This window comes from Schistocerca piceifrons, chromosome 2, assembly GCF_021461385.2.
Source record: "Schistocerca piceifrons isolate TAMUIC-IGC-003096 chromosome 2, iqSchPice1.1, whole genome shotgun sequence".
NCBI classification, from domain to species: domain Eukaryota; kingdom Metazoa; phylum Arthropoda; class Insecta; order Orthoptera; family Acrididae; genus Schistocerca; species Schistocerca piceifrons.
Genome location: NC_060139.1, coordinates 42,152,999 through 42,179,252, shown reverse-complemented (window position 1 = coordinate 42,179,252; position 26,254 = coordinate 42,152,999). Strand labels below are relative to the sequence as shown.

At 53.3% G+C, this 26,254-nt stretch overlaps 79 non-coding genes across 79 annotated transcripts; 27 read left to right on the top strand and 52 right to left on the bottom strand.

Moving 5' to 3' along the window:
• The first annotated feature begins 224 nt into the window (after positions 1 to 224).
• Positions 225 to 296, top strand: Trnap-agg. Its single transcript has one exon. It is a non-coding gene; the product is annotated as a tRNA-Pro (tRNA).
• Positions 297 to 490: 194 nt separating this feature from the next.
• Trnad-auc lies at positions 491 to 563 on the bottom strand. Its single transcript has one exon. It is a non-coding gene; the product is annotated as a tRNA-Asp (tRNA).
• A 158-nt stretch (positions 564 to 721) lies between these two features.
• On the bottom strand, positions 722 to 794 carry Trnav-cac. Its single transcript has one exon. It is a non-coding gene; the product is annotated as a tRNA-Val (tRNA).
• A 402-nt stretch (positions 795 to 1,196) lies between these two features.
• Positions 1,197 to 1,268, top strand: Trnap-agg. Its single transcript has one exon. It is a non-coding gene; the product is annotated as a tRNA-Pro (tRNA).
• Positions 1,269 to 1,462: 194 nt separating this feature from the next.
• Positions 1,463 to 1,535, bottom strand: Trnad-auc. The gene has a single exon. It is a non-coding gene; the product is annotated as a tRNA-Asp (tRNA).
• A 158-nt stretch (positions 1,536 to 1,693) lies between these two features.
• Positions 1,694 to 1,766, bottom strand: Trnav-cac. The gene has a single exon. It is a non-coding gene; the product is annotated as a tRNA-Val (tRNA).
• Positions 1,767 to 2,168: 402 nt separating this feature from the next.
• Positions 2,169 to 2,240, top strand: Trnap-agg. The gene has a single exon. It is a non-coding gene; the product is annotated as a tRNA-Pro (tRNA).
• A 194-nt stretch (positions 2,241 to 2,434) lies between these two features.
• Positions 2,435 to 2,507, bottom strand: Trnad-auc. The gene has a single exon. It is a non-coding gene; the product is annotated as a tRNA-Asp (tRNA).
• Positions 2,508 to 2,665: 158 nt separating this feature from the next.
• On the bottom strand, positions 2,666 to 2,738 carry Trnav-cac. Its single transcript has one exon. It is a non-coding gene; the product is annotated as a tRNA-Val (tRNA).
• A 402-nt stretch (positions 2,739 to 3,140) lies between these two features.
• Positions 3,141 to 3,212, top strand: Trnap-agg. Its single transcript has one exon. It is a non-coding gene; the product is annotated as a tRNA-Pro (tRNA).
• Positions 3,213 to 3,406: 194 nt separating this feature from the next.
• Positions 3,407 to 3,479, bottom strand: Trnad-auc. The gene has a single exon. It is a non-coding gene; the product is annotated as a tRNA-Asp (tRNA).
• A 158-nt stretch (positions 3,480 to 3,637) lies between these two features.
• Trnav-cac lies at positions 3,638 to 3,710 on the bottom strand. Its single transcript has one exon. It is a non-coding gene; the product is annotated as a tRNA-Val (tRNA).
• A 402-nt stretch (positions 3,711 to 4,112) lies between these two features.
• Trnap-agg lies at positions 4,113 to 4,184 on the top strand. Its single transcript has one exon. It is a non-coding gene; the product is annotated as a tRNA-Pro (tRNA).
• Positions 4,185 to 4,378: 194 nt separating this feature from the next.
• Positions 4,379 to 4,451, bottom strand: Trnad-auc. Its single transcript has one exon. It is a non-coding gene; the product is annotated as a tRNA-Asp (tRNA).
• Positions 4,452 to 4,609: 158 nt separating this feature from the next.
• Positions 4,610 to 4,682, bottom strand: Trnav-cac. Its single transcript has one exon. It is a non-coding gene; the product is annotated as a tRNA-Val (tRNA).
• A 402-nt stretch (positions 4,683 to 5,084) lies between these two features.
• Trnap-agg lies at positions 5,085 to 5,156 on the top strand. The gene has a single exon. It is a non-coding gene; the product is annotated as a tRNA-Pro (tRNA).
• Positions 5,157 to 5,350: 194 nt separating this feature from the next.
• Positions 5,351 to 5,423, bottom strand: Trnad-auc. The gene has a single exon. It is a non-coding gene; the product is annotated as a tRNA-Asp (tRNA).
• Positions 5,424 to 5,581: 158 nt separating this feature from the next.
• Trnav-cac lies at positions 5,582 to 5,654 on the bottom strand. The gene has a single exon. It is a non-coding gene; the product is annotated as a tRNA-Val (tRNA).
• Positions 5,655 to 6,056: 402 nt separating this feature from the next.
• Positions 6,057 to 6,128, top strand: Trnap-agg. The gene has a single exon. It is a non-coding gene; the product is annotated as a tRNA-Pro (tRNA).
• Positions 6,129 to 6,322: 194 nt separating this feature from the next.
• Trnad-auc lies at positions 6,323 to 6,395 on the bottom strand. Its single transcript has one exon. It is a non-coding gene; the product is annotated as a tRNA-Asp (tRNA).
• Positions 6,396 to 6,553: 158 nt separating this feature from the next.
• On the bottom strand, positions 6,554 to 6,626 carry Trnav-cac. The gene has a single exon. It is a non-coding gene; the product is annotated as a tRNA-Val (tRNA).
• A 402-nt stretch (positions 6,627 to 7,028) lies between these two features.
• Positions 7,029 to 7,100, top strand: Trnap-agg. The gene has a single exon. It is a non-coding gene; the product is annotated as a tRNA-Pro (tRNA).
• Positions 7,101 to 7,294: 194 nt separating this feature from the next.
• On the bottom strand, positions 7,295 to 7,367 carry Trnad-auc. Its single transcript has one exon. It is a non-coding gene; the product is annotated as a tRNA-Asp (tRNA).
• A 158-nt stretch (positions 7,368 to 7,525) lies between these two features.
• Trnav-cac lies at positions 7,526 to 7,598 on the bottom strand. The gene has a single exon. It is a non-coding gene; the product is annotated as a tRNA-Val (tRNA).
• A 402-nt stretch (positions 7,599 to 8,000) lies between these two features.
• On the top strand, positions 8,001 to 8,072 carry Trnap-agg. The gene has a single exon. It is a non-coding gene; the product is annotated as a tRNA-Pro (tRNA).
• Positions 8,073 to 8,266: 194 nt separating this feature from the next.
• Trnad-auc lies at positions 8,267 to 8,339 on the bottom strand. Its single transcript has one exon. It is a non-coding gene; the product is annotated as a tRNA-Asp (tRNA).
• Positions 8,340 to 8,497: 158 nt separating this feature from the next.
• On the bottom strand, positions 8,498 to 8,570 carry Trnav-cac. The gene has a single exon. It is a non-coding gene; the product is annotated as a tRNA-Val (tRNA).
• A 402-nt stretch (positions 8,571 to 8,972) lies between these two features.
• On the top strand, positions 8,973 to 9,044 carry Trnap-agg. The gene has a single exon. It is a non-coding gene; the product is annotated as a tRNA-Pro (tRNA).
• A 194-nt stretch (positions 9,045 to 9,238) lies between these two features.
• Trnad-auc lies at positions 9,239 to 9,311 on the bottom strand. Its single transcript has one exon. It is a non-coding gene; the product is annotated as a tRNA-Asp (tRNA).
• Positions 9,312 to 9,469: 158 nt separating this feature from the next.
• Trnav-cac lies at positions 9,470 to 9,542 on the bottom strand. The gene has a single exon. It is a non-coding gene; the product is annotated as a tRNA-Val (tRNA).
• Positions 9,543 to 9,944: 402 nt separating this feature from the next.
• Positions 9,945 to 10,016, top strand: Trnap-agg. The gene has a single exon. It is a non-coding gene; the product is annotated as a tRNA-Pro (tRNA).
• A 194-nt stretch (positions 10,017 to 10,210) lies between these two features.
• On the bottom strand, positions 10,211 to 10,283 carry Trnad-auc. The gene has a single exon. It is a non-coding gene; the product is annotated as a tRNA-Asp (tRNA).
• A 158-nt stretch (positions 10,284 to 10,441) lies between these two features.
• On the bottom strand, positions 10,442 to 10,514 carry Trnav-cac. The gene has a single exon. It is a non-coding gene; the product is annotated as a tRNA-Val (tRNA).
• A 402-nt stretch (positions 10,515 to 10,916) lies between these two features.
• On the top strand, positions 10,917 to 10,988 carry Trnap-agg. Its single transcript has one exon. It is a non-coding gene; the product is annotated as a tRNA-Pro (tRNA).
• Positions 10,989 to 11,182: 194 nt separating this feature from the next.
• Trnad-auc lies at positions 11,183 to 11,255 on the bottom strand. Its single transcript has one exon. It is a non-coding gene; the product is annotated as a tRNA-Asp (tRNA).
• Positions 11,256 to 11,413: 158 nt separating this feature from the next.
• Trnav-cac lies at positions 11,414 to 11,486 on the bottom strand. The gene has a single exon. It is a non-coding gene; the product is annotated as a tRNA-Val (tRNA).
• A 402-nt stretch (positions 11,487 to 11,888) lies between these two features.
• Trnap-agg lies at positions 11,889 to 11,960 on the top strand. Its single transcript has one exon. It is a non-coding gene; the product is annotated as a tRNA-Pro (tRNA).
• A 194-nt stretch (positions 11,961 to 12,154) lies between these two features.
• On the bottom strand, positions 12,155 to 12,227 carry Trnad-auc. The gene has a single exon. It is a non-coding gene; the product is annotated as a tRNA-Asp (tRNA).
• A 158-nt stretch (positions 12,228 to 12,385) lies between these two features.
• On the bottom strand, positions 12,386 to 12,458 carry Trnav-cac. Its single transcript has one exon. It is a non-coding gene; the product is annotated as a tRNA-Val (tRNA).
• A 402-nt stretch (positions 12,459 to 12,860) lies between these two features.
• Positions 12,861 to 12,932, top strand: Trnap-agg. Its single transcript has one exon. It is a non-coding gene; the product is annotated as a tRNA-Pro (tRNA).
• Positions 12,933 to 13,126: 194 nt separating this feature from the next.
• Positions 13,127 to 13,199, bottom strand: Trnad-auc. The gene has a single exon. It is a non-coding gene; the product is annotated as a tRNA-Asp (tRNA).
• Positions 13,200 to 13,357: 158 nt separating this feature from the next.
• On the bottom strand, positions 13,358 to 13,430 carry Trnav-cac. The gene has a single exon. It is a non-coding gene; the product is annotated as a tRNA-Val (tRNA).
• Positions 13,431 to 13,832: 402 nt separating this feature from the next.
• Positions 13,833 to 13,904, top strand: Trnap-agg. Its single transcript has one exon. It is a non-coding gene; the product is annotated as a tRNA-Pro (tRNA).
• A 194-nt stretch (positions 13,905 to 14,098) lies between these two features.
• On the bottom strand, positions 14,099 to 14,171 carry Trnad-auc. Its single transcript has one exon. It is a non-coding gene; the product is annotated as a tRNA-Asp (tRNA).
• Positions 14,172 to 14,329: 158 nt separating this feature from the next.
• On the bottom strand, positions 14,330 to 14,402 carry Trnav-cac. The gene has a single exon. It is a non-coding gene; the product is annotated as a tRNA-Val (tRNA).
• Positions 14,403 to 14,804: 402 nt separating this feature from the next.
• On the top strand, positions 14,805 to 14,876 carry Trnap-agg. Its single transcript has one exon. It is a non-coding gene; the product is annotated as a tRNA-Pro (tRNA).
• Positions 14,877 to 15,070: 194 nt separating this feature from the next.
• Trnad-auc lies at positions 15,071 to 15,143 on the bottom strand. The gene has a single exon. It is a non-coding gene; the product is annotated as a tRNA-Asp (tRNA).
• Positions 15,144 to 15,301: 158 nt separating this feature from the next.
• Trnav-cac lies at positions 15,302 to 15,374 on the bottom strand. The gene has a single exon. It is a non-coding gene; the product is annotated as a tRNA-Val (tRNA).
• Positions 15,375 to 15,776: 402 nt separating this feature from the next.
• On the top strand, positions 15,777 to 15,848 carry Trnap-agg. The gene has a single exon. It is a non-coding gene; the product is annotated as a tRNA-Pro (tRNA).
• Positions 15,849 to 16,042: 194 nt separating this feature from the next.
• On the bottom strand, positions 16,043 to 16,115 carry Trnad-auc. Its single transcript has one exon. It is a non-coding gene; the product is annotated as a tRNA-Asp (tRNA).
• Positions 16,116 to 16,273: 158 nt separating this feature from the next.
• Positions 16,274 to 16,346, bottom strand: Trnav-cac. Its single transcript has one exon. It is a non-coding gene; the product is annotated as a tRNA-Val (tRNA).
• A 402-nt stretch (positions 16,347 to 16,748) lies between these two features.
• Positions 16,749 to 16,820, top strand: Trnap-agg. Its single transcript has one exon. It is a non-coding gene; the product is annotated as a tRNA-Pro (tRNA).
• A 194-nt stretch (positions 16,821 to 17,014) lies between these two features.
• Positions 17,015 to 17,087, bottom strand: Trnad-auc. The gene has a single exon. It is a non-coding gene; the product is annotated as a tRNA-Asp (tRNA).
• Positions 17,088 to 17,245: 158 nt separating this feature from the next.
• Positions 17,246 to 17,318, bottom strand: Trnav-cac. The gene has a single exon. It is a non-coding gene; the product is annotated as a tRNA-Val (tRNA).
• A 402-nt stretch (positions 17,319 to 17,720) lies between these two features.
• Trnap-agg lies at positions 17,721 to 17,792 on the top strand. Its single transcript has one exon. It is a non-coding gene; the product is annotated as a tRNA-Pro (tRNA).
• A 194-nt stretch (positions 17,793 to 17,986) lies between these two features.
• On the bottom strand, positions 17,987 to 18,059 carry Trnad-auc. The gene has a single exon. It is a non-coding gene; the product is annotated as a tRNA-Asp (tRNA).
• A 158-nt stretch (positions 18,060 to 18,217) lies between these two features.
• On the bottom strand, positions 18,218 to 18,290 carry Trnav-cac. The gene has a single exon. It is a non-coding gene; the product is annotated as a tRNA-Val (tRNA).
• Positions 18,291 to 18,692: 402 nt separating this feature from the next.
• Positions 18,693 to 18,764, top strand: Trnap-agg. The gene has a single exon. It is a non-coding gene; the product is annotated as a tRNA-Pro (tRNA).
• Positions 18,765 to 18,958: 194 nt separating this feature from the next.
• Trnad-auc lies at positions 18,959 to 19,031 on the bottom strand. The gene has a single exon. It is a non-coding gene; the product is annotated as a tRNA-Asp (tRNA).
• Positions 19,032 to 19,189: 158 nt separating this feature from the next.
• Trnav-cac lies at positions 19,190 to 19,262 on the bottom strand. The gene has a single exon. It is a non-coding gene; the product is annotated as a tRNA-Val (tRNA).
• A 402-nt stretch (positions 19,263 to 19,664) lies between these two features.
• On the top strand, positions 19,665 to 19,736 carry Trnap-agg. The gene has a single exon. It is a non-coding gene; the product is annotated as a tRNA-Pro (tRNA).
• A 194-nt stretch (positions 19,737 to 19,930) lies between these two features.
• On the bottom strand, positions 19,931 to 20,003 carry Trnad-auc. The gene has a single exon. It is a non-coding gene; the product is annotated as a tRNA-Asp (tRNA).
• A 158-nt stretch (positions 20,004 to 20,161) lies between these two features.
• Positions 20,162 to 20,234, bottom strand: Trnav-cac. Its single transcript has one exon. It is a non-coding gene; the product is annotated as a tRNA-Val (tRNA).
• A 402-nt stretch (positions 20,235 to 20,636) lies between these two features.
• Positions 20,637 to 20,708, top strand: Trnap-agg. Its single transcript has one exon. It is a non-coding gene; the product is annotated as a tRNA-Pro (tRNA).
• Positions 20,709 to 20,902: 194 nt separating this feature from the next.
• Positions 20,903 to 20,975, bottom strand: Trnad-auc. Its single transcript has one exon. It is a non-coding gene; the product is annotated as a tRNA-Asp (tRNA).
• Positions 20,976 to 21,133: 158 nt separating this feature from the next.
• Trnav-cac lies at positions 21,134 to 21,206 on the bottom strand. The gene has a single exon. It is a non-coding gene; the product is annotated as a tRNA-Val (tRNA).
• Positions 21,207 to 21,608: 402 nt separating this feature from the next.
• On the top strand, positions 21,609 to 21,680 carry Trnap-agg. The gene has a single exon. It is a non-coding gene; the product is annotated as a tRNA-Pro (tRNA).
• A 194-nt stretch (positions 21,681 to 21,874) lies between these two features.
• Trnad-auc lies at positions 21,875 to 21,947 on the bottom strand. Its single transcript has one exon. It is a non-coding gene; the product is annotated as a tRNA-Asp (tRNA).
• Positions 21,948 to 22,105: 158 nt separating this feature from the next.
• On the bottom strand, positions 22,106 to 22,178 carry Trnav-cac. Its single transcript has one exon. It is a non-coding gene; the product is annotated as a tRNA-Val (tRNA).
• Positions 22,179 to 22,621: 443 nt separating this feature from the next.
• Trnav-cac lies at positions 22,622 to 22,694 on the bottom strand. The gene has a single exon. It is a non-coding gene; the product is annotated as a tRNA-Val (tRNA).
• Positions 22,695 to 23,096: 402 nt separating this feature from the next.
• On the top strand, positions 23,097 to 23,168 carry Trnap-agg. The gene has a single exon. It is a non-coding gene; the product is annotated as a tRNA-Pro (tRNA).
• Positions 23,169 to 23,362: 194 nt separating this feature from the next.
• Positions 23,363 to 23,435, bottom strand: Trnad-auc. The gene has a single exon. It is a non-coding gene; the product is annotated as a tRNA-Asp (tRNA).
• A 158-nt stretch (positions 23,436 to 23,593) lies between these two features.
• On the bottom strand, positions 23,594 to 23,666 carry Trnav-cac. The gene has a single exon. It is a non-coding gene; the product is annotated as a tRNA-Val (tRNA).
• Positions 23,667 to 24,068: 402 nt separating this feature from the next.
• On the top strand, positions 24,069 to 24,140 carry Trnap-agg. The gene has a single exon. It is a non-coding gene; the product is annotated as a tRNA-Pro (tRNA).
• A 194-nt stretch (positions 24,141 to 24,334) lies between these two features.
• Trnad-auc lies at positions 24,335 to 24,407 on the bottom strand. The gene has a single exon. It is a non-coding gene; the product is annotated as a tRNA-Asp (tRNA).
• Positions 24,408 to 24,565: 158 nt separating this feature from the next.
• Positions 24,566 to 24,638, bottom strand: Trnav-cac. Its single transcript has one exon. It is a non-coding gene; the product is annotated as a tRNA-Val (tRNA).
• Positions 24,639 to 25,040: 402 nt separating this feature from the next.
• Trnap-agg lies at positions 25,041 to 25,115 on the top strand. Its single transcript has one exon. It is a non-coding gene; the product is annotated as a tRNA-Pro (tRNA).
• A 191-nt stretch (positions 25,116 to 25,306) lies between these two features.
• Trnad-auc lies at positions 25,307 to 25,379 on the bottom strand. Its single transcript has one exon. It is a non-coding gene; the product is annotated as a tRNA-Asp (tRNA).
• Positions 25,380 to 26,012: 633 nt separating this feature from the next.
• Trnap-agg lies at positions 26,013 to 26,084 on the top strand. The gene has a single exon. It is a non-coding gene; the product is annotated as a tRNA-Pro (tRNA).
• Positions 26,085 to 26,254: the final 170 nt, after the last annotated feature.

The window sequence follows — 26,254 nt, the reverse complement described above, 5'->3', positions numbered from 1 at the left end:
TTTCGCGCAGTCGTTATTGCAAGTCATATCAGCAAAAGCAATCACTTTCTCAGCAGCAGGCAGTGCGAGCCCAGCGGCAGCTCTACATGAAGGTACCAATAGCCCAGGAAGGCCGCCGACCGCGGGAATTCGCGCCGCCCCCATCCCGCCAGCCTACACGAGACTGTCAGGGCACCCTGGACGACATCGAGGGACCGAAGTAATTGGCATTCGCCGTGTCACAGGGCTCGTTGGTCTAGGGGTATGATTCCTGCTTAGGGTGCAGGAGGTCCCGGGTTCAAATCCCGGACGAGCCCTAGCGTGTTGTGCAAACTGATCGCACGTCAGTGGCTGAGTCAGCGCAAAAAGCTCGCCGTCAATATCAAATGAATTTCTTATTTGGTGTGAGCAATTGACGCTGTGGTCCAACGCGTGAAGGCGATTACGAAGGTTTCGGGTACAGATGGTAGCAGATGCATGTTAGTAAGTCTTGCTTAAAGTGATGAAAAAGTGTTTCCGCCCGGGATCGAACCAGGGAACTTCTGCGTGATGGGCAGACGTGATAACCTCTACACCACGGAAACTGCTTGTGCGCACCTTACTTCACAGACAACTTGTAGTGATGTTGCCATCGTAACTAAAAAATTCAATAAATGTGGTACTTGCAAAACGAAGGGACATGCAGCAGATCCACACACGACGTGGCTCATTGGAGGACAATACGACACAGGCAGGAAAATACTGTTCCCGCCCGGGATCGAACCGGGGACCTTCTGCGTGTGAAGCAGACGTGATAACCGCTACACTACGGAAACGACGGACCCGACAAGTCCATCCTTGTTCACTCCAACTTGCCTCAGCATTTCTCTCGTCCGCGAATGCACACACGACATTTCATTTGTCAGCCTGGAACCCATCACAGCCGAGGGCTCAAGAAGTCTTCGGGGTGCTCGAGAGGGTGTCTGCCGTAGCACCCCTAACGAGATAGCGGCTTTTCGCGCAGTCGTTATTGCAAGTCATATCAGCAAAAGCAATCACTTTCTCAGCAGCAGGCAGTGCGAGCCCAGCGGCAGCTCTACATGAAGGTACCAATAGCCCAGGAAGGCCGCCGACCGCGGGAATTCGCGCCGCCCCCATCCCGCCAGCCTACACGAGACTGTCAGGGCACCCTGGACGACATCGAGGGACCGAAGTAATTGGCATTCGCCGTGTCACAGGGCTCGTTGGTCTAGGGGTATGATTCCTGCTTAGGGTGCAGGAGGTCCCGGGTTCAAATCCCGGACGAGCCCTAGCGTGTTGTGCAAACTGATCGCACGTCAGTGGCTGAGTCAGCGCAAAAAGCTCGCCGTCAATATCAAATGAATTTCTTATTTGGTGTGAGCAATTGACGCTGTGGTCCAACGCGTGAAGGCGATTACGAAGGTTTCGGGTACAGATGGTAGCAGATGCATGTTAGTAAGTCTTGCTTAAAGTGATGAAAAAGTGTTTCCGCCCGGGATCGAACCAGGGAACTTCTGCGTGATGGACAGACGTGATAACCTCTACACCACGGAAACTGCTTGTGCGCACCTTACTTCACAGACAACTTGTAGTGATGTTGCCATCGTAACTAAAAAATTCAATAAATGTGGTACTTGCAAAACGAAGGGACATGCAGCAGATCCACACACGACGTGGCTCATTGGAGGACAATACGACACAGGCAGGGAAATACTGTTCCCGCCCGGGATCGAACCGGGGACCTTCTGCGTGTGAACCAGACGTGATAACCGCTACACTACGGAAACGACGGACCCGAGAAGTCCATCCTTGTTCACTCCAACTTGCCTCAGCCTTTCTGTCGTCCGCGAATGCACACACAACATTTCATTTGTCAGCCTGGAACCCATCACAGCCGAGGGCTCAAGAAGTCTTCGGGGTGCTCGAGAGGGTGTCTGCCGTAGCACCCCTAACGAGATAGCGGCGTTTCGCGCAGTCGTTATTGCAAGTCATATCAGCAAAAGCAATCACTTTCTCAGCAGCAGGCAGTGCGAGCCCAGCGGCAGCTCTACATGAAGGTACCAATAGCCCAGGAAGGCCGCCGACCGCGGGAATTCGCGCCGCCCCCATCCCGCCAGCCTACACGTGACTGTCAGGGCACCCTGGACGACATCGAGGGACCGAAGTAATTGGCATTCGCCGTGTCACAGGGCTCGTTGGTCTAGGGGTATGATTCCTGCTTAGGGTGCAGGAGGTCCCGGGTTCAAATCCCGGACGAGCCCTAGCGTGTTGTGCAAACTGATCGCACGTCAGTGGCTGAGTCAGCGCAAAAAGCTCGCCGTCAATATCAAATGAATTTCTTATTTGGTGTGAGCAATTGACGCTGTGGTCCAACGCGTGAAGGCGATTACGAAGGTTTCGGGTACAGATGGTAGCAGATGCATGTTAGTAAGTCTTGCTTAAAGTGATGAAAAAGTGTTTCCGCCCGGGATCGAACCAGGGAACTTCTGCGTGATGGGCAGACGTGATAACCTCTACACCACGGAAACTGCTTGTGCGCACCTTACTTCACAGACAACTTGTAGTGATGTTGCCATCGTAACTAAAAAATTCAATAAATGTGGTACTTGCAAAACGAAGGGACATGCAGCAGATCCACACACGACGTGGCTCATTGGAGGACAATACGACACAGGCAGGAAAATACTGTTCCCGCCCGGGATCGAACCGGGGACCTTCTGCGTGTGAAGCACACGTGATAACAGCTACACTACGGAAACGACGGACCCGAGAAGTCCATCCTTGTTCACTCCAACTTGCCTCAGCCTTTCTGTCGTCCGCGAATGCACACACGACATTTCATTTGTCAGCCTGGAACCCATCACAGCCGAGGGCTCAAGAAGTCTTCGGGGTGCTCGAGAGGGTGTCTGCCGTAGCACCCCTAACGAGATAGCGGCGTTTCGCGCAGTCGTTATTGCAAGTCATATCAGCAAAAGCAATCACTTTCTCAGCAGCAGGCAGTGCGAGCCCAGCGGCAGCTCTACATGAAGGTACCAATAGCCCAGGAAGGCCGCCGACCGCGGGAATTGGCGAGGCCCCCATCCCGCCAGCCTACACGAGACTGTCAGGGCACCCTGGACGACATCGAGGGACCGAAGTAATTGGCATTCGCCGTGTCACAGGGCTCGTTGGTCTAGGGGTATGATTCCTGCTTAGGGTGCAGGAGGTCCCGGGTTCAAATCCCGGACGAGCCCTAGCGTGTTGTGCAAACTGATCGCACGTCAGTGGCTGAGTCAGCGCAAAAAGCTCGCCGTCAATATCAAATGAATTTCTTATTTGGTGTGAGCAATTGACGCTGTGGTCCAACGCGTGAAGGCGATTACGAAGGTTTCGGGTACAGATGGTAGCAGATGCATGTTAGTAAGTCTTGCTTAAAGTGATGAAAAAGTGTTTCCGCCCGGGATCGAACCAGGGAACTTCTGCGTGATGGGCAGACGTGATAACCTCTACACCACGGAAACTGCTTGTGCGCACCTTACTTCACAGACAACTTGTAGTGATGTTGCCATCGTAACTAAAAAATTCAATAAATGTGGTACTTGCAAAACGAAGGGACATGCAGCAGATCCACACACGACGTGGCTCATTGGAGGACAATACGACACAGGCAGGAAAATACTGTTCCCGCCCGGGATCGAACCGTGGACCTTCTGCGTGTGAAGCAGACGTGATAACCGCTACACTACGGAAACGACGGACCCGAGAAGTCCATCCTTGTTCACTCCAACTTGCCTCAGCCCTTCTCTCGTCCGCGAATGCACACACGACATTTCATTTGTCAGCCTGGAACCCATCACAGCCGAGGGCTCAAGAAGTCTTCGGGGTGCTCGAGAGGGTGTCTGCCGTAGCACCCCTAACGAGATAGCGGCGTTTCGCGCAGTCGTTATTGCAAGTCATATCAGCAAAAGCAATCACTTTCTCAGCAGCAGGCAGTGCGAGCCCAGCGGCAGCTCTACATGAAGGTACCAATAGATCAGGAAGGCCGCCGACCGCGGGAATTCGCGCCGCCCCCATCCCGCCAGCCTACACGAGACTGTCAGGGCACCCTGGACGACATCGAGGGACCGAAGTAATTGGCATTCGCCGTGTCACAGGGCTCGTTGGTCTAGGGGTATGATTCCTGCTTAGGGTGCAGGAGGTCACGGGTTCAAGTCCCGGACGAGCCCTAGCGTGTTGTGCAAACTGATCGCACGTCAGTGGCTGAGTCAGCGCAAAAAGCTCGCCGTCAATATCAAATGAATTTCTTATTTGGTGTGAGCAATTGACGCTGTGGTCCAACGCGTGAAGGCGATTACGAAGGTTTCGGGTACAGATGGTAGCAGATGCATGTTAGTAAGTCTTGCTTAAAGTGATGAAAAAGTGTTTCCGCCCGGGATCGAACCAGGGAACTTCTGCGTGATGGGCAGACGTGATAACCTCTACACCACGGAAACTGCTTGTGCGCACCTTACTTCACAGACAACTTGTAGTGATGTTGCCATCGTAACTAAAAAATTCAATAAATGTGGTACTTGCAAAACGAAGGGACATGCAGCAGATCCACACACGACGTGGCTCATTGGAGGACAATACGACACAGGCAGGAAAATACTGTTCCCGCCCGGGATCGAACCGGGGACCTTCTGCGTGTGAAGCAGACGTGATAACCGCTACACTACGGAAACGACGGACCCGAGAAGTCCATCCTTGTTCACTCCAACTTGCCTCAGCCTTTCTCTCGTCCGCGAATGCACACACGACATTTCATTTGTCAGCCTGGAACCCATCACAGCCGAGGGCTCAAGAAGTCTTCGGGGTGCTCGAGAGGGTGTCTGCCGTAGCACCCCTAACGAGATAGCGGCGTTTCGCGCAGTCGTTATTGCAAGTCATATCAGCAAAAGCAATCACTTTCTCAGCAGCAGGCAGTGCGAGCCCAGCGGCAGCTCTACATGAAGGTACCAATAGCCCAGGAAGGCCGCCGACCGCGGGAATTCGCGCCGCCCCCATCCCGCCAGCCTACACGAGACTGTCAGGGCACCCTGGACGACATCGAGGGACCGAAGTAATTGGCATTCGCTGTGTCACAGGGCTCGTTGGTCTAGGGGTATGATTCCTGCTTAGGGTGCAGGAGGTCCCGGGTTCAAATCCCGGACGAGCCCTAGCGTGTTGTGCAAACTGATCGCACGTCAGTGGCTGAGTCAGCGCAAAAAGCTCGCCGTCAATATCAAATGAATTTCTTATTTGGTGTGAGCAATTGACGCTGTGGTCCAACGCGTGAAGGCGATTACGAAGGTTTCGGGTACAGATGGTAGCAGATGCATGTTAGTAAGTCTTGCTTAAAGTGATGAAAAACTGTTTCCGCCCGGGATCGAACCAGGGAACTTCTGCGTGATGGGCAGACGTGATAACCTCTACACCACGGAAACTGCTTGTGCGCACCTTACTTCACAGACAACTTGTAGTGATGTTGCCATCGTAACTAAAAAATTCAATAAATGTGGTACTTGCAAAACGAAGGGACATGCAGCAGATCCACACACGACGTGGCTCATTGGAGTACAATACGACACAGGCAGGAAAATACTGTTCCCGCCCGGGATCGAACCAGGGACCTTCTGCGTGTGAAGCAGACGTGATAACCGCTACACTACGGAAACGACGGACTCGAGAAGTCCATCCTTGTTCACTCCAACTTGCCTCAGCCTTTCTGTCGTCCGCGAATGCACACACGACATTTCATTTGTCAGCCTGGAACCCATCACAGCCGAGGGCTCAAGAAGTCTTCGGGGTGCTCGAGAGGGTGTCTGCCGTAGCACCCCTAACGAGATAGCGGCGTTTCGCGCAGTCGTTATTGCAAGTCATATCAGCAAAAGCAATCACTTTCTCAGCAGCAGGCAGTGCGAGCCCAGCGGCAGCTCTACATGAAGGTACCAATAGCCCAGGAAGGCCGCCGACCGCGGGAATTCGCGCCGCCCCCATCCCGCCAGCCTACACGAGACTGTCAGGGCACCCTGGACGACATCGAGGGACCGAAGTAATTGGCATTCGCCGTGTCACAGGGCTCGTTGGTCTAGGGGTATGATTCCTGCTTAGGGTGCAGGAGGTCCCGGGTTCAAATCCCGGACGAGCCCTAGCGTGTTGTGCAAACTGATCGCACGTCAGTGGCTGAGTCAGCGCAAAAAGCTCGCCGTCAATATCAAATGAATTTCTTATTTGGTGTGAGCAATTGACGCTGTGGTCCAACGCGTGAAGGCGATTACGAAGGTTTCGGGTACAGATGGTAGCAGATGCATGTTAGTAAGTCTTGCTTAAAGTGATGAAAAAGTGTTTCCGCCCGGGATCGAACCAGGGAACTTCTGCGTGATGGGCAGACGTGATAACCTCTACACCACGGAAACTGCTTGTGCGCACCTTACTTCACAGACAACTTGTAGTGATGTTGCCATCGTAACTAAAAAATTCAATAAATGTGGTACTTGCAAAACGAAGGGACATGCAGCAGATCCACACACGACGTGGCTCATTGGAGGACAATACGACACAGGCAGGAAAATACTGTTCCCGCCCGGGATCGAACCGGGGACCTTCTGCGTGTGAAGCACACGTGATAACAGCTACACTACGGAAACGACGGACCCGAGAAGTCCATCCTTGTTCACTCCAACTTGCCTCAGCCTTTCTGTCGTCCGCGAATGCACACACGACATTTCATTTGTCAGCCTGGAACCCATCACAGCCGAGGGCTCAAGAAGTCTTCGGGGTGCTCGAGAGGGTGTCTGCCGTAGCACCCCTAACGAGATAGCGGCGTTTCGCGCAGTCGTTATTGCAAGTCATATCAGCAAAAGCAATCACTTTCTCAGCAGCAGGCAGTGCGAGCCCAGCGGCAGCTCTACATGAAGGTACCAATAGATCAGGAAGGCCGCCGACCGCGGGAATTCGCGCCGCCCCCATCCCGCCAGCCTACACGAGACTGTCAGGGCACCCTGGACGACATCGAGGGACCGAAGTAATTGGCATTCGCCGTGTCACAGGGCTCGTTGGTCTAGGGGTATGATTCCTGCTTAGGGTGCAGGAGGTCACGGGTTCAAGTCCCGGACGAGCCCTAGCGTGTTGTGCAAACTGATCGCACGTCAGTGGCTGAGTCAGCGCAAAAAGCTCGCCGTCAATATCAAATGAATTTCTTATTTGGTGTGAGCAATTGACGCTGTGGTCCAACGCGTGAAGGCGATTACGAAGGTTTCGGGTACAGATGGTAGCAGATGCATGTTAGTAAGTCTTGCTTAAAGTGATGAAAAAGTGTTTCCGCCCGGGATCGAACCAGGGAACTTCTGCGTGATGGGCAGACGTGATAACCTCTACACCACGGAAACTGCTTGTGCGCACCTTACTTCACAGACAACTTGTAGTGATGTTGCCATCGTAACTAAAAAATTCAATAAATGTGGTACTTGCAAAACGAAGGGACATGCAGCAGATCCACACACGACGTGGCTCATTGGAGGACAATACGACACAGGCAGGAAAATACTGTTCCCGCCCGGGATCGAACCGGGGACCTTCTGCGTGTGAAGCAGACGTGATAACCGCTACACTACGGAAACGACGGACCCGAGAAGTCCATCCTTGTTCACTCCAACTTGCCTCAGCCTTTCTCTCGTCCGCGAATGCACACACGACATTTCATTTGTCAGCCTGGAACCCATCACAGCCGAGGGCTCAAGAAGTCTTCGGGGTGCTCGAGAGGGTGTCTGCCGTAGCACCCCTAACGAGATAGCGGCGTTTCGCGCAGTCGTTATTGCAAGTCATATCAGCAAAAGCAATCACTTTCTCAGCAGCAGGCAGTGCGAGCCCAGCGGCAGCTCTACATGAAGGTACCAATAGCCCAGGAAGGCCGCCGACCGCGGGAATTCGCGCCGCCCCCATCCCGCCAGCCTACACGAGACTGTCAGGGCACCCTGGACGACATCGAGGGACCGAAGTAATTGGCATTCGCTGTGTCACAGGGCTCGTTGGTCTAGGGGTATGATTCCTGCTTAGGGTGCAGGAGGTCCCGGGTTCAAATCCCGGACGAGCCCTAGCGTGTTGTGCAAACTGATCGCACGTCAGTGGCTGAGTCAGCGCAAAAAGCTCGCCGTCAATATCAAATGAATTTCTTATTTGGTGTGAGCAATTGACGCTGTGGTCCAACGCGTGAAGGCGATTACGAAGGTTTCGGGTACAGATGGTAGCAGATGCATGTTAGTAAGTCTTGCTTAAAGTGATGAAAAACTGTTTCCGCCCGGGATCGAACCAGGGAACTTCTGCGTGATGGGCAGACGTGATAACCTCTACACCACGGAAACTGCTTGTGCGCACCTTACTTCACAGACAACTTGTAGTGATGTTGCCATCGTAACTAAAAAATTCAATAAATGTGGTACTTGCAAAACGAAGGGACATGCAGCAGATCCACACACGACGTGGCTCATTGGAGTACAATACGACACAGGCAGGAAAATACTGTTCCCGCCCGGGATCGAACCAGGGACCTTCTGCGTGTGAAGCAGACGTGATAACCGCTACACTACGGAAACGACGGACTCGAGAAGTCCATCCTTGTTCACTCCAACTTGCCTCAGCCTTTCTGTCGTCCGCGAATGCACACACGACATTTCATTTGTCAGCCTGGAACCCATCACAGCCGAGGGCTCAAGAAGTCTTCGGGGTGCTCGAGAGGGTGTCTGCCGTAGCACCCCTAACGAGATAGCGGCGTTTCGCGCAGTCGTTATTGCAAGTCATATCAGCAAAAGCAATCACTTTCTCAGCAGCAGGCAGTGCGAGCCCAGCGGCAGCTCTACATGAAGGTACCAATAGCCCAGGAAGGCCGCCGACCGCGGGAATTCGCGCCGCCCCCATCCCGCCAGCCTACACGAGACTGTCAGGGCACCCTGGACGACATCGAGGGACCGAAGTAATTGGCATTCGCCGTGTCACAGGGCTCGTTGGTCTAGGGGTATGATTCCTGCTTAGGGTGCAGGAGGTCCCGGGTTCAAATCCCGGACGAGCCCTAGCGTGTTGTGCAAACTGATCGCACGTCAGTGGCTGAGTCAGCGCAAAAAGCTCGCCGTCAATATCAAATGAATTTCTTATTTGGTGTGAGCAATTGACGCTGTGGTCCAACGCGTGAAGGCGATTACGAAGGTTTCGGGTACAGATGGTAGCAGATGCATGTTAGTAAGTCTTGCTTAAAGTGATGAAAAAGTGTTTCCGCCCGGGATCGAACCAGGGAACTTCTGCGTGATGGGCAGACGTGATAACCTCTACACCACGGAAACTGCTTGTGCGCACCTTACTTCACAGACAACTTGTAGTGATGTTGCCATCGTAACTAAAAAATTCAATAAATGTGGTACTTGCAAAACGAAGGGACATGCAGCAGATCCACACACGACGTGGCTCATTGGAGGACAATACGACACAGGCAGGAAAATACTGTTCCCGCCCGGGATCGAACCGGGGACCTTCTGCGTGTGAAGCACACGTGATAACAGCTACACTACGGAAACGACGGACCCGAGAAGTCCATCCTTGTTCACTCCAACTTGCCTCAGCCTTTCTGTCGTCCGCGAATGCACACACGACATTTCATTTGTCAGCCTGGAACCCATCACAGCCGAGGGCTCAAGAAGTCTTCGGGGTGCTCGAGAGGGTGTCTGCCGTAGCACCCCTAACGAGATAGCGGCGTTTCGCGCAGTCGTTATTGCAAGTCATATCAGCAAAAGCAATCACTTTCTCAGCAGCAGGCAGTGCGAGCCCAGCGGCAGCTCTACATGAAGGTACCAATAGATCAGGAAGGCCGCCGACCGCGGGAATTCGCGCCGCCCCCATCCCGCCAGCCTACACGAGACTGTCAGGGCACCCTGGACGACATCGAGGGACCGAAGTAATTGGCATTCGCCGTGTCACAGGGCTCGTTGGTCTAGGGGTATGATTCCTGCTTAGGGTGCAGGAGGTCACGGGTTCAAGTCCCGGACGAGCCCTAGCGTGTTGTGCAAACTGATCGCACGTCAGTGGCTGAGTCAGCGCAAAAAGCTCGCCGTCAATATCAAATGAATTTCTTATTTGGTGTGAGCAATTGACGCTGTGGTCCAACGCGTGAAGGCGATTACGAAGGTTTCGGGTACAGATGGTAGCAGATGCATGTTAGTAAGTCTTGCTTAAAGTGATGAAAAAGTGTTTCCGCCCGGGATCGAACCAGGGAACTTCTGCGTGATGGGCAGACGTGATAACCTCTACACCACGGAAACTGCTTGTGCGCACCTTACTTCACAGACAACTTGTAGTGATGTTGCCATCGTAACTAAAAAATTCAATAAATGTGGTACTTGCAAAACGAAGGGACATGCAGCAGATCCACACACGACGTGGCTCATTGGAGGACAATACGACACAGGCAGGAAAATACTGTTCCCGCCCGGGATCGAACCGGGGACCTTCTGCGTGTGAAGCAGACGTGATAACCGCTACACTACGGAAACGACGGACCCGAGAAGTCCATCCTTGTTCACTCCAACTTGCCTCAGCCTTTCTCTCGTCCGCGAATGCACACACGACATTTCATTTGTCAGCCTGGAACCCATCACAGCCGAGGGCTCAAGAAGTCTTCGGGGTGCTCGAGAGGGTGTCTGCCGTAGCACCCCTAACGAGATAGCGGCGTTTCGCGCAGTCGTTATTGCAAGTCATATCAGCAAAAGCAATCACTTTCTCAGCAGCAGGCAGTGCGAGCCCAGCGGCAGCTCTACATGAAGGTACCAATAGCCCAGGAAGGCCGCCGACCGCGGGAATTCGCGCCGCCCCCATCCCGCCAGCCTACACGAGACTGTCAGGGCACCCTGGACGACATCGAGGGACCGAAGTAATTGGCATTCGCTGTGTCACAGGGCTCGTTGGTCTAGGGGTATGATTCCTGCTTAGGGTGCAGGAGGTCCCGGGTTCAAATCCCGGACGAGCCCTAGCGTGTTGTGCAAACTGATCGCACGTCAGTGGCTGAGTCAGCGCAAAAAGCTCGCCGTCAATATCAAATGAATTTCTTATTTGGTGTGAGCAATTGACGCTGTGGTCCAACGCGTGAAGGCGATTACGAAGGTTTCGGGTACAGATGGTAGCAGATGCATGTTAGTAAGTCTTGCTTAAAGTGATGAAAAACTGTTTCCGCCCGGGATCGAACCAGGGAACTTCTGCGTGATGGGCAGACGTGATAACCTCTACACCACGGAAACTGCTTGTGCGCACCTTACTTCACAGACAACTTGTAGTGATGTTGCCATCGTAACTAAAAAATTCAATAAATGTGGTACTTGCAAAACGAAGGGACATGCAGCAGATCCACACACGACGTGGCTCATTGGAGTACAATACGACACAGGCAGGAAAATACTGTTCCCGCCCGGGATCGAACCAGGGACCTTCTGCGTGTGAAGCAGACGTGATAACCGCTACACTACGGAAACGACGGACTCGAGAAGTCCATCCTTGTTCACTCCAACTTGCCTCAGCCTTTCTGTCGTCCGCGAATGCACACACGACATTTCATTTGTCAGCCTGGAACCCATCACAGCCGAGGGCTCAAGAAGTCTTCGGGGTGCTCGAGAGGGTGTCTGCCGTAGCACCCCTAACGAGATAGCGGCGTTTCGCGCAGTCGTTATTGCAAGTCATATCAGCAAAAGCAATCACTTTCTCAGCAGCAGGCAGTGCGAGCCCAGCGGCAGCTCTACATGAAGGTACCAATAGCCCAGGAAGGCCGCCGACCGCGGGAATTCGCGCCGCCCCCATCCCGCCAGCCTACACGAGACTGTCAGGGCACCCTGGACGACATCGAGGGACCGAAGTAATTGGCATTCGCCGTGTCACAGGGCTCGTTGGTCTAGGGGTATGATTCCTGCTTAGGGTGCAGGAGGTCCCGGGTTCAAATCCCGGACGAGCCCTAGCGTGTTGTGCAAACTGATCGCACGTCAGTGGCTGAGTCAGCGCAAAAAGCTCGCCGTCAATATCAAATGAATTTCTTATTTGGTGTGAGCAATTGACGCTGTGGTCCAACGCGTGAAGGCGATTACGAAGGTTTCGGGTACAGATGGTAGCAGATGCATGTTAGTAAGTCTTGCTTAAAGTGATGAAAAAGTGTTTCCGCCCGGGATCGAACCAGGGAACTTCTGCGTGATGGGCAGACGTGATAACCTCTACACCACGGAAACTGCTTGTGCGCACCTTACTTCACAGACAACTTGTAGTGATGTTGCCATCGTAACTAAAAAATTCAATAAATGTGGTACTTGCAAAACGAAGGGACATGCAGCAGATCCACACACGACGTGGCTCATTGGAGGACAATACGACACAGGCAGGAAAATACTGTTCCCGCCCGGGATCGAACCGGGGACCTTCTGCGTGTGAAGCACACGTGATAACAGCTACACTACGGAAACGACGGACCCGAGAAGTCCATCCTTGTTCACTCCAACTTGCCTCAGCCTTTCTGTCGTCCGCGAATGCACACACGACATTTCATTTGTCAGCCTGGAACCCATCACAGCCGAGGGCTCAAGAAGTCTTCGGGGTGCTCGAGAGGGTGTCTGCCGTAGCACCCCTAACGAGATAGCGGCGTTTCGCGCAGTCGTTATTGCAAGTCATATCAGCAAAAGCAATCACTTTCTCAGCAGCAGGCAGTGCGAGCCCAGCGGCAGCTCTACATGAAGGTACCAATAGCCCAGGAAGGCCGCCGACCGCGGGAATTGGCGAGGCCCCCATCCCGCCAGCCTACACGAGACTGTCAGGGCACCCTGGACGACATCGAGGGACCGAAGTAATTGGCATTCGCCGTGTCACAGGGCTCGTTGGTCTAGGGGTATGATTCCTGCTTAGGGTGCAGGAGGTCCCGGGTTCAAATCCCGGACGAGCCCTAGCGTGTTGTGCAAACTGATCGCACGTCAGTGGCTGAGTCAGCGCAAAAAGCTCGCCGTCAATATCAAATGAATTTCTTATTTGGTGTGAGCAATTGACGCTGTGGTCCAACGCGTGAAGGCGATTACGAAGGTTTCGGGTACAGATGGTAGCAGATGCATGTTAGTAAGTCTTGCTTAAAGTGATGAAAAAGTGTTTCCGCCCGGGATCGAACCAGGGAACTTCTGCGTGATGGGCAGACGTGATAACCTCTACACCACGGAAACTGCTTGTGCGCACCTTACTTCACAGACAACTTGTAGTGATGTTGCCATCGTAACTAAAAAATTCAATAAATGTGGTACTTGCAAAACGAAGGGACATGCAGCAGATCCACACACGACGTGGCTCATTGGAGGACAATACGACACAGGCAGGAAAATACTGTTCCCGCCCGGGATCGAACCGTGGACCTTCTGCGTGTGAAGCAGACGTGATAACCGCTACACTACGGAAACGACGGACCCGAGAAGTCCATCCTTGTTCACTCCAACTTGCCTCAGCCTTTCTCTCGTCCGCGAATGCACACACGACATTTCATTTGTCAGCCTGGAACCCATCACAGCCGAGGGCTCAAGAAGTCTTCGGGGTGCTCGAGAGGGTGTCTGCCGTAGCACCCCTAACGAGATAGCGGCGTTTCGCGCAGTCGTTATTGCAAGTCATATCAGCAAAAGCAATCACTTTCTCAGCAGCAGGCAGTGCGAGCCCAGCGGCAGCTCTACATGAAGGTACCAATAGATCAGGAAGGCCGCCGACCGCGGGAATTCGCGCCGCCCCCATCCCGCCAGCCTACACGAGACTGTCAGGGCACCCTGGACGACATCGAGGGACCGAAGTAATTGGCATTCGCCGTGTCACAGGGCTCGTTGGTCTAGGGGTATGATTCCTGCTTAGGGTGCAGGAGGTCACGGGTTCAAGTCCCGGACGAGCCCTAGCGTGTTGTGCAAACTGATCGCACGTCAGTGGCTGAGTCAGCGCAAAAAGCTCGCCGTCAATATCAAATGAATTTCTTATTTGGTGTGAGCAATTGACGCTGTGGTCCAACGCGTGAAGGCGATTACGAAGGTTTCGGGTACAGATGGTAGCAGATGCATGTTAGTAAGTCTTGCTTAAAGTGATGAAAAAGTGTTTCCGCCCGGGATCGAACCAGGGAACTTCTGCGTGATGGGCAGACGTGATAACCTCTACACCACGGAAACTGCTTGTGCGCACCTTACTTCACAGACAACTTGTAGTGATGTTGCCATCGTAACTAAAAAATTCAATAAATGTGGTACTTGCAAAACGAAGGGACATGCAGCAGATCCACACACGACGTGGCTCATTGGAGGACAATACGACACAGGCAGGAAAATACTGTTCCCGCCCGGGATCGAACCGGGGACCTTCTGCGTGTGAAGCAGACGTGATAACCGCTACACTACGGAAACGACGGACCCGAGAAGTCCATCCTTGTTCACTCCAACTTGCCTCAGCCTTTCTCTCGTCCGCGAATGCACACACGACATTTCATTTGTCAGCCTGGAACCCATCACAGCCGAGGGCTCAAGAAGTCTTCGGGGTGCTCGAGAGGGTGTCTGCCGTAGCACCCCTAACGAGATAGCGGCGTTTCGCGCAGTCGTTATTGCAAGTCATATCAGCAAAAGCAATCACTTTCTCAGCAGCAGGCAGTGCGAGCCCAGCGGCAGCTCTACATGAAGGTACCAATAGCCCAGGAAGGCCGCCGACCGCGGGAATTCGCGCCGCCCCCATCCCGCCAGCCTACACGAGACTGTCAGGGCACCCTGGACGACATCGAGGGACCGAAGTAATTGGCATTCGCTGTGTCACAGGGCTCGTTGGTCTAGGGGTATGATTCCTGCTTAGGGTGCAGGAGGTCCCGGGTTCAAATCCCGGACGAGCCCTAGCGTGTTGTGCAAACTGATCGCACGTCAGTGGCTGAGTCAGCGCAAAAAGCTCGCCGTCAATATCAAATGAATTTCTTATTTGGTGTGAGCAATTGACGCTGTGGTCCAACGCGTGAAGGCGATTACGAAGGTTTCGGGTACAGATGGTAGCAGATGCATGTTAGTAAGTCTTGCTTAAAGTGATGAAAAACTGTTTCCGCCCGGGATCGAACCAGGGAACTTCTGCGTGATGGGCAGACGTGATAACCTCTACACCACGGAAACTGCTTGTGCGCACCTTACTTCACAGACAACTTGTAGTGATGTTGCCATCGTAACTAAAAAATTCAATAAATGTGGTACTTGCAAAACGAAGGGACATGCAGCAGATCCACACACGACGTGGCTCATTGGAGGACAATACGACACAGGCAGGAAAATACTGTTCCCGCCCGGGATCGAACCAGGGACCTTCTGCGTGTGAAGCAGACGTGACAACCGCTACACTACGGAAACGACGGACTCGAGAAGTCCATCCTTGTTCACTCCAACTTGCCTCAGCCTTTCTGTCGTCCGCGAATGCACACACGACATTTCATTTGTCAGCCTGGAACCCATCACAGCCGAGGGCTCAAGAAGTCTTCGGGGTGCTCGAGAGGGTGTCTGCCGTAGCACCCCTAACGAGATAGCGGCGTTTCGCGCAGTCGTTATTGCAAGTCATATCAGCAAAAGCAATCACTTTCTCAGCAGCAGGCAGTGCGAGCCCAGCGGCAGCTCTACATGAAGGTACCAATAGCCCAGGAAGGCCGCCGACCGCGGGAATTCGCGCCGCCCCCATCCCGCCAGCCTACACGAGACTGTCAGGGCACCCTGGACGACATCGAGGGACCGAAGTAATTGGCATTCGCCGTGTCACAGGGCTCGTTGGTCTAGGGGTATGATTCCTGCTTAGGGTGCAGGAGGTCCCGGGTTCAAATCCCGGACGAGCCCTAGCGTGTTGTGCAAACTGATCGCACGTCAGTGGCTGAGTCAGCGCAAAAAGCTCGCCGTCAATATCAAATGAATTTCTTATTTGGTGTGAGCAATTGACGCTGTGGTCCAACGCGTGAAGGCGATTACGAAGGTTTCGGGTACAGATGGTAGCAGATGCATGTTAGTAAGTCTTGCTTAAAGTGATGAAAAAGTGTTTCCGCCCGGGATCGAACCAGGGAACTTCTGCGTGATGGGCAGACGTGATAACCTCTACACCACGGAAACTGCTTGTGCGCACCTTACTTCACAGACAACTTGTAGTGATGTTGCCATCGTAACTAAAAAATTCAATAAATGTGGTACTTGCAAAACGAAGGGACATGCAGCAGATCCACACACGACGTGGCTCATTGGAGGACAATACGACACAGGCAGGAAAATACTGTTCCCGCCCGGGATCGAACCGGGGACCTTCTGCGTGTGAAGCACACGTGATAACAGCTACACTACGGAAACGACGGACCCGAGAAGTCCATCCTTGTTCACTCCAACTTGCCTCAGCATTTCTCTCGTCCGCGAATGCACACACGACATTTCATTTGTCAGCCTGGAACCCATCACAGCCGAGGGCTCAAGAAGTCTTCGGGGTGCTCGAGAGGGTGTCTGCCGTAGCACCCCTAACGAGATAGCGGCTTTTCGCGCAGTCGTTATTGCAAGTCATATCAGCAAAAGCAATCACTTTCTCAGCAGCAGGCAGTGCGAGCCCAGCGGCAGCTCTACATGAAGGTACCAATAGCCCAGGAAGGCCGCCGACCGCGGGAATTCGCGCCGCCCCCATCCCGCCAGCCTACACGAGACTGTCAGGGCACCCTGGACGACATCGAGGGACCGAAGTAATTGGCATTCGCCGTGTCACAGGGCTCGTTGGTCTAGGGGTATGATTCCTGCTTAGGGTGCAGGAGGTCCCGGGTTCAAATCCCGGACGAGCCCTAGCGTGTTGTGCAAACTGATCGCACGTCAGTGGCTGAGTCAGCGCAAAAAGCTCGCCGTCAATATCAAATGAATTTCTTATTTGGTGTGAGCAATTGACGCTGTGGTCCAACGCGTGAAGGCGATTACGAAGGTTTCGGGTACAGATGGTAGCAGATGCATGTTAGTAAGTCTTGCTTAAAGTGATGAAAAAGTGTTTCCGCCCGGGATCGAACCAGGGAACTTCTGCGTGATGGGCAGACGTGATAACCTCTACACCACGGAAACTGCTTGTGCGCACCTTACTTCACAGACAACTTGTAGTGATGTTGCCATCGTAACTAAAAAATTCAATAAATGTGGTACTTGCAAAACGAAGGGACATGCAGCAGATCCACACACGACGTGGCTCATTGGAGGACAATACGACACAGGCAGGAAAATACTGTTCCCGCCCGGGATCGAACCGGGGACCTTCTGCGTGTGAAGCACACGTGATAACAGCTACACTACGGAAACGACGGACCCGAGAAGTCCATCCTTGTTCACTCCAACTTGCCTCAGCATTTCTCTCGTCCGCGAATGCACACACGACATTTCATTTGTCAGCCTGGAACCCATCACAGCCGAGGGCTCAAGAAGTCTTCGGGGTGCTCGAGAGGGTGTCTGCCGTAGCACCCCTAACGAGATAGCGGCTTTTCGCGCAGTCGTTATTGCAAGTCATATCAGCAAAAGCAATCACTTTCTCAGCAGCAGGCAGTGCGAGCCCAGCGGCAGCTCTACATGAAGGTACCAATAGCCCAGGAAGGCCGCCGACCGCGGGAATTCGCGCCGCCCCCATCCCGCCAGCCTACACGAGACTGTCAGGGCACCCTGGACGACATCGAGGGACCGAAGTAATTGGCATTCGCCGTGTCACAGGGCTCGTTGGTCTAGGGGTATGATTCCTGCTTAGGGTGCAGGAGGTCCCGGGTTCAAATCCCGGACGAGCCCTAGCGTGTTGTGCAAACTGATCGCACGTCAGTGGCTGAGTCAGCGCAAAAAGCTCGCCGTCAATATCAAATGAATTTCTTATTTGGTGTGAGCAATTGACGCTGTGGTCCAACGCGTGAAGGCGATTACGAAGGTTTCGGGTACAGATGGTAGCAGATGCATGTTAGTAAGTCTTGCTTAAAGTGATGAAAAAGTGTTTCCGCCCGGGATCGAACCAGGGAACTTCTGCGTGATGGACAGACGTGATAACCTCTACACCACGGAAACTGCTTGTGCGCACCTTACTTCACAGACAACTTGTAGTGATGTTGCCATCGTAACTAAAAAATTCAATAAATGTGGTACTTGCAAAACGAAGGGACATGCAGCAGATCCACACACGACGTGGCTCATTGGAGGACAATACGACACAGGCAGGGAAATACTGTTCCCGCCCGGGATCGAACCGGGGACCTTCTGCGTGTGAACCAGACGTGATAACCGCTACACTACGGAAACGACGGACCCGAGAAGTCCATCCTTGTTCACTCCAACTTGCCTCAGCCTTTCTGTCGTCCGCGAATGCACACACAACATTTCATTTGTCAGCCTGGAACCCATCACAGCCGAGGGCTCAAGAAGTCTTCGGGGTGCTCGAGAGGGTGTCTGCCGTAGCACCCCTAACGAGATAGCGGCGTTTCGCGCAGTCGTTATTGCAAGTCATATCAGCAAAAGCAATCACTTTCTCAGCAGCAGGCAGTGCGAGCCCAGCGGCAGCTCTACATGAAGGTACCAATAGCCCAGGAAGGCCGCCGACCGCGGGAATTCGCGCCGCCCCCATCCCGCCAGCCTACACGAGACTGTCAGGGCACCCTGGACGACATCGAGGGACCGAAGTAATTGGCATTCGCCGTGTCACAGGGCTCGTTGGTCTAGGGGTATGATTCCTGCTTAGGGTGCAGGAGGTCCCGGGTTCAAATCCCGGACGAGCCCTAGCGTGTTGTGCAAACTGATCGCACGTCAGTGGCTGAGTCAGCGCAAAAAGCTCGCCGTCAATATCAAATGAATTTCTTATTTGGTGTGAGCAATTGACGCTGTGGTCCAACGCGTGAAGGCGATTACGAAGGTTTCGGGTACAGATGGTAGCAGATGCATGTTAGTAAGTCTTGCTTAAAGTGATGAAAAAGTGTTTCCGCCCGGGATCGAACCAGGGAACTTCTGCGTGATGGGCAGACGTGATAACCTCTACACCACGGAAACTGCTTGTGCGCACCTTACTTCACAGACAACTTGTAGTGATGTTGCCATCGTAACTAAAAAATTCAATAAATGTGGTACTTGCAAAACGAAGGGACATGCAGCAGATCCACACACGACGTGGCTCATTGGAGGACAATACGACACAGGCAGGAAAATACTGTTCCCGCCCGGGATCGAACCGGGGACCTTCTGCGTGTGAAGCACACGTGATAACAGCTACACTACGGAAACGACGGACCCGAGAAGTCCATCCTTGTTCACTCCAACTTGCCTCAGCCTTTCTGTCGTCCGCGAATGCACACACGACATTTCATTTGTCAGCCTGGAACCCATCACAGCCGAGGGCTCAAGAAGTCTTCGGGGTGCTCGAGAGGGTGTCTGCCGTAGCACCCCTAACGAGATAGCGGCGTTTCGCGCAGTCGTTATTGCAAGTCATATCAGCAAAAGCAATCACTTTCTCAGCAGCAGGCAGTGCGAGCCCAGCGGCAGCTCTACATGAAGGTACCAATAGCCCAGGAAGGCCGCCGACCGCGGGAATTGGCGAGGCCCCCATCCCGCCAGCCTACACGAGACTGTCAGGGCACCCTGGACGACATCGAGGGACCGAAGTAATTAGCATTCGCCGTGTCACAGGGCTCGTTGGTCTAGGGGTATGATTCCTGCTTAGGGTGCAGGAGGTCACGGGTTCAAGTCCCGGACGAGCCCTAGCGTGTTGTGCAAACTGATCGCACGTCAGTGGCTGAGTCAGCGCAAAAAGCTCGCCGTCAATATCAAATGAATTTCTTATTTGGTGTGAGCAATTGACGCTGTGGTCAAACGCGTGAAGGCGATTACGAAGGTTTCGGGTACAGATGGTAGCAGATGCATGTTAGTAAGTCTTGCTTAAAGTGATGAAAAAGTGTTTCCGCCCGGGATCGAACCAGGGAACTTCTGCGTGATGGGCAGACGTGATAACCTCTACACCACGGAAACTGCTTGTGCGCACCTTACTTCACAGACAACTTGTAGTGATGTTGCCATCGTAACTAAAAAATTCAATAAATGTGGTACTTGCAAAACGAAGGGACATGCAGCAGATCCACACACGACGTGGCTCATTGGAGGACAATACGACACAGGCAGGAAAATACTGTTCCCGCCCGGGATCGAACCTGGGACCTTCTGCGTGTGAAGCAGACGTGATAACCGCTACACTACGGAAACGACGGACCCGAGAAGTCCATCCTTGTTCACTCCAACTTGCCTCAGCCTTTCTCTCGTCGGCGAATGCACACACGACATTTCATTTGTCAGCCTGGAACCCATCACAGCCGAGGGCTCAAGAAGTCTTCGGGGTGCTCGAGAGGGTGTCTGCCGTAGCACCCCTAACGAGATAGCGGCGTTTCGCGCAGTCGTTATTGCAAGTCATATCAGCAAAAGCAATCACTTTCTCAGCAGCAGGCAGTGCGAGCCCAGCGGCAGCTCTACATGAAGGTACCAATAGCCCAGGAAGGCCGCCGACCGCGGCAATTGGCGAGGCCCCCATCCCGCCAGCCTACACGAGACTGTCAGGGCACCCTGGACGACATCGAGGGACCGAAGTAATTGGCATTCGCCGTGTCACAGGGCTCGTTGGTCTAGGGGTATGATTCCTGCTTAGGGTGCAGGAGGTCACGGGTTCAAGTCCCGGACGAGCCCTAGCGTGTTGTGCAAACTGATCGCACGTCAGTGGCTGAGTCAGCGCAAAAAGCTCGCCGTCAATATCAAATGAATTTCTTATTTGGTGTGAGCAATTGACGCTGTGGTCCAACTCGTGAAGGCGATTACGAAGGTTTCGGGTACAGATGGTAGCAGATGCATGTTAGTAAGTCTTGCTTAAAGTGATGAAAAAGTGTTTCCGCCCGGGATCGAACCAGGGAACTTCTGCGTGATGGGCAGACGTGATAACCTCTACACCACGGAAACTGCTTGTGCGCACCTTACTTCACAGACAACTTGTAGTGATGTTGCCATCGTAACTAAAAAATTCAATAAATGTGGTACTTGCAAAACGAAGGGACATGCAGCAGATCCACACACGACGTGGCTCATTGGAGGACAATACGACACAGGCAGGAAAATACTGTTCCCGCCCGGGATCGAACCGGGGACCTTCTGCGTGTGAAGCAGACGTGATAACCGCTACACTACGGAAACGACGGACCCGAGAAGTCCATCCTTGTTCACTCCAACTTGCCTCAGCCTTTCTCTCGTCCGCGAATGCACACACGACATTTCATTTGTCAGCCTGGAACCCATCACAGCCGAGGGCTCAAGAAGTCTTCGGGGTGCTCGAGAGGGTGTCTGCCGTAGCACCCCTAACGAGATAGCGGCGTTTCGCGCAGTCGTTATTGCAAGTCATATCAGCAAAAGCAATCACTTTCTCAGCAGCAGGCAGTGCGAGCCCAGCGGCAGCTCTACATGAAGGTACCAATAGCCCAGGAAGGCCGCCGACCGCGGCAATTGGCGAGGCCCCCATCCCGCCAGCCTACACGAGACTGTCAGGGCACCCTGGACGACATCGAGGGACCGAAGTAATTGGCATTCGCCGTGTCACAGGGCTCGTTGGTCTAGGGGTATGATTCCTGCTTAGGGTGCAGGAGGTCACGGGTTCAAGTCCCGGACGAGCCCTAGCGTGTTGTGCAAACTGATCGCACGTCAGTGGCTGAGTCAGCGCAAAAAGCTCGCCGTCAATATCAAATGAATTTCTTATTTGGTGTGAGCAATTGACGCTGTGGTCCAACTCGTGAAGGCGATTACGAAGGTTTCGGGTACAGATGGTAGCAGATGCATGTTAGTAAGTCTTGCTTAAAGTGATGAAAAAGTGTTTCCGCCCGGGATCGAACCAGGGAACTTCTGCGTGATGGGCAGACGTGATAACCTCTACACCACGGAAACTGCTTGTGCGCACCTTACTTCACAGACAACTTGTAGTGATGTTGCCATCGTAACTAAAAAATTCAATAAATGTGGTACTTGCAAAACGAAGGGACATGCAGCAGATCCACACACGACGTGGCTCATTGGAGGACAATACGACACAGGCAGGAAAATACTGTTCCCGCCCGGGATCGAACCTGGGACCTTCTGCGTGTGAAGCAGACGTGATAACCGCTACACTACGGAAACGACGGACCCGAGAAGTCCATCCTTGTTCACTCCAACTTGCCTCAGCCTTTCTCTCGTCGGCGAATGCACACACGACATTTCATTTGTCAGCCTGGAACCCATCACAGCCGAGGGCTCAAGAAGTCTTCGGGGTGCTCGAGAGGGTGTCTGCCGTAGCACCCCTAACGAGATAGCGGCGTTTCGCGCAGTCGTTATTGCAAGTCATATCAGCAAAAGCAATCACTTTCTCAGCAGCAGGCAGTGCGAGCCCAGCGGCAGACGTGATAACCTCTACACCACGGAAACTGCTTGTGCGCACCTTACTTCACAGACAACTTGTAGTGATGTTGCCATCGTAACTAAAAAATTCAATAAATGTGGTACTTGCAAAACGAAGGGACATGCAGCAGATCCACACACGACGTGGCTCATTGGAGGACAATACGACACAGGCAGGAAAATACTGTTCCCGCCCGGGATCGAACCTGGGACCTTCTGCGTGTGAAGCAGACGTGATAACCGCTACACTACGGAAACGACGGACCCGAGAAGTCCATCCTTGTTCACTCCAACTTGCCTCAGCCTTTCTCTCGTCGGCGAATGCACACACGACATTTCATTTGTCAGCCTGGAACCCATCACAGCCGAGGGCTCAAGAAGTCTTCGGGGTGCTCGAGAGGGTGTCTGCCGTAGCACCCCTAACGAGATAGCGGCGTTTCGCGCAGTCGTTATTGCAAGTCATATCAGCAAAAGCAATCACTTTCTCAGCAGCAGGCAGTGCGAGCCCAGCGGCAGCTCTACATGAAGGTACCAATAGCCCAGGAAGGCCGCCGACCGCGGCAATTGGCGAGGCCCCCATCCCGCCAGCCTACACGAGACTGTCAGGGCACCCTGGACGACATCGAGGGACCGAAGTAATTGGCATTCGCCGTGTCACAGGGCTCGTTGGTCTAGGGGTATGATTCCTGCTTAGGGTGCAGGAGGTCACGGGTTCAAGTCCCGGACGAGCCCTAGCGTGTTGTGCAAACTGATCGCACGTCAGTGGCTGAGTCAGCGCAAAAAGCTCGCCGTCAATATCAAATGAATTTCTTATTTGGTGTGAGCAATTGACGCTGTGGTCCAACGCGTGAAGGCGATTACGAAGGTTTCGGGTACAGATGGTAGCAGATGCATGTTAGTAAGTCTTGCTTAAAGTGATGAAAAAGTGTTTCCGCCCGGGATCGAACCAGGGAACTTCTGCGTGATGGGCAGACGTGATAACCTCTACACCACGGAAACTGCTTGTGCGCACCTTACTTCACAGACAACTTGTAGTGATGTTGCCATCGTAACTAAAAAATTCAATAAATGTGGTACTTGCAAAACGAAGGGACATGCAGCAGATCCACACACGACGTGGCTCATTGGAGGACAATACGACACAGGCAGGAAAATACTGTTCCCGCCCCGGATCGAACCTGGGACCTTCTGCGTGTGAAGCAGACGTGATAACCGCTACACTACGGAAACGACGGACCCGAGAAGTCCATCCTTGTTCACTCCAACTTGCCTCAGCCTTTCTCTCGTCGGCGAATGCACACACGACATTTCATTTGTCAGCCTGGAACCCATCACAGCCGAGGGCTCAAGAAGTCTTCGGGGTGCTCGAGAGGGTGTCTGCCGTAGCACCCCTAACGAGATAGCGGCGTTTCGCGCAGTCGTTATTGCAAGTCATATCAGCAAAAGCAATCACTTTCTCAGCAGCAGGCAGTGCGAGCCCAGCGGCAGCTCTACATGAAGGTACCAATAGCCCAGGAAGGCCGCCGACCGCGGCAATTGGCGAGGCCCCCATCCCGCCAGCCTACACGAGACTGTCAGGGCACCCTGGACGACATCGAGGGACCGAAGTAATTGGCATTCGCCGTGTCACAGGGCTCGTTGGTCTAGGGGTATGATTCCTGCTTAGGGTGCAGGAGGTCACGGGTTCAAGTCCCGGACGAGCCCTAGCGTGTTGTGCAAACTGATCGCACGTCAGTGGCTGAGTCAGCGCAAAAAGCTCGCCGTCAATATCAAATGAATTTCTTATTTGGTGTGAGCAATTGACGCTGTGGTCCAACTCGTGAAGGCGATTACGAAGGTTTCGGGTACAGATGGTAGCAGATGCATGTTAGTAAGTCTTGCTTAAAGTGATGAAAAAGTGTTTCCGCCCGGGATCGAACCAGGGAACTTCTGCGTGATGGGCAGACGTGATAACCTCTACACCACGGAAACTGCTTGTGCGCACCTTACTTCACAGACAACTTGTAGTGATGTTGCCATCGTAACTAAAAAATTCAATAAATGTGGTACTTGCAAAACGAAGGGACATGCAGCAGATCCACACACGACGTGGCTCATTGGAGGACAATACGACACAGGCAGGAAAATACTGTTCCCGCCCGGGATCGAACCTGGGACCTTCTGCGTGTGAAGCAGACGTGATAACCGCTACACTACGGAAACGACGGACCCGAGAAGTCCATCCTTGTTCACTCCAACTTGCCTCAGCCTTTCTCTCGTCGGCGAATGCACACACGACATTTCATTTGTCAGCCTGGAACCCATCACAGCCGAGGGCTCAAGAAGTCTTCGGGGTGCTCGAGAGGGTGTCTGCCGTAGCACCCCTAACGAGATAGCGGCGTTTCGCGCAGTCGTTATTGCAAGTCATATCAGCAAAAGCAATCACTTTCTCAGCAGCAGGCAGTGCGAGCCCAGCGGCAGCTCTACATGAAGGTACCAATAGCCCAGGAAGGCCGCCGACCGCGGGAATTGGCGAGGCCCCCATCCCGCCAGCCTACACGAGACTGTCAGGGCACCCTGGACGACATCGAGGGACCGAAGTAATTGGCATTCGCCGTGTCACAGTGCTCGTTGGTCTAGGGGTATGATTCCTGCTTAGGGTGCAGGAGGTCCCGGGTTCAAATCCCGGACGAGCCCTAGCGTGTTGTGCAAACTGATCGCACGTCAGTGGCTGAGTCAGCGCAAAAAGCTCGCCGTCAATATCAAATGAATTTCTTATTTGGTGTGAGCAATTGACGCTGTGGTCCAACGCGTGAAGGCGATTACGAAGGTTTCGGGTACAGATGGTAGCAGAAGCATGTTAGTAAGTCTTGCTTAAAGTGATGAAAAAGTGTTTCCGCCCGGGATCGAACCAGGGAACTTCTGCGTGATGGGCAGACGTGATAACCTCTACACCACGGAAACTGCTTGTGCGCACCTTACTTCACAGACAACTTGTAGTGATGTTGCCATCGTAACTAAAAAATTCAATAAATGTGGTACTTGCAAAACGAAGGGACATGCAGCAGATCCACACACGACGTGGCTCATTGGAGGACAATACGACACAGGCAGGAAAATACTGTTCCCGCGCGGGATCGAACCTGGGACCTTCTGCGTGTGAAGCAGACGTGATAACCGCTACACTACGGAAAGGACGGACCCGAGAAGTCCATCCTTGTTCACTCCAACTTGCCTCAGCCTTTCTCTCGTCCGCGAATGCACACACGACATTTCATTTGTCAGCCTGGAACCCATCACAGCCGAGGGCTCAAGAAGTCTTCGGGGTGCTCGAGAGGGTGTCTGCCGTAGCACCCCTAACGAGATAGCGGCGTTTCGCGCAGTCGTTATTGCAAGTCATATCAGCAAAAGCAATCACTTTCTCAGCAGCAGGCAGTGCGAGCCCAGCGGCAGCTCTACATGAAGGTACCAATAGCCCAGGAAGGCCGCCGACCGCGGGAATTGGCGAGGCCCCCATCCCGCCAGCCTACACGAGACTGTCAGGGCACCCTGGACGACATCGAGGGACCGAAGTAATTGGCATTCGCCGTGTCACAGGGCTCGTTGGTCTAGGGGTATGATTCCTGCGTAGGGTGCAGGAGGTCCCGGGTTCAAATCCCGGACGAGCCCTAGCGTGTTGTGCAAACTGATCGCACGTCAGTGGCTGAGTCAGCGCAAAAAGCTCGCCGTCAATATCAAATGAATTTCTTATTTGGTGTGAGCAATTGACGCTGTGGTCCAACGCGTGAAGGCGATTACGAAGGTTTCGGGTACAGATGGTAGCAGATGCATGTTAGTAA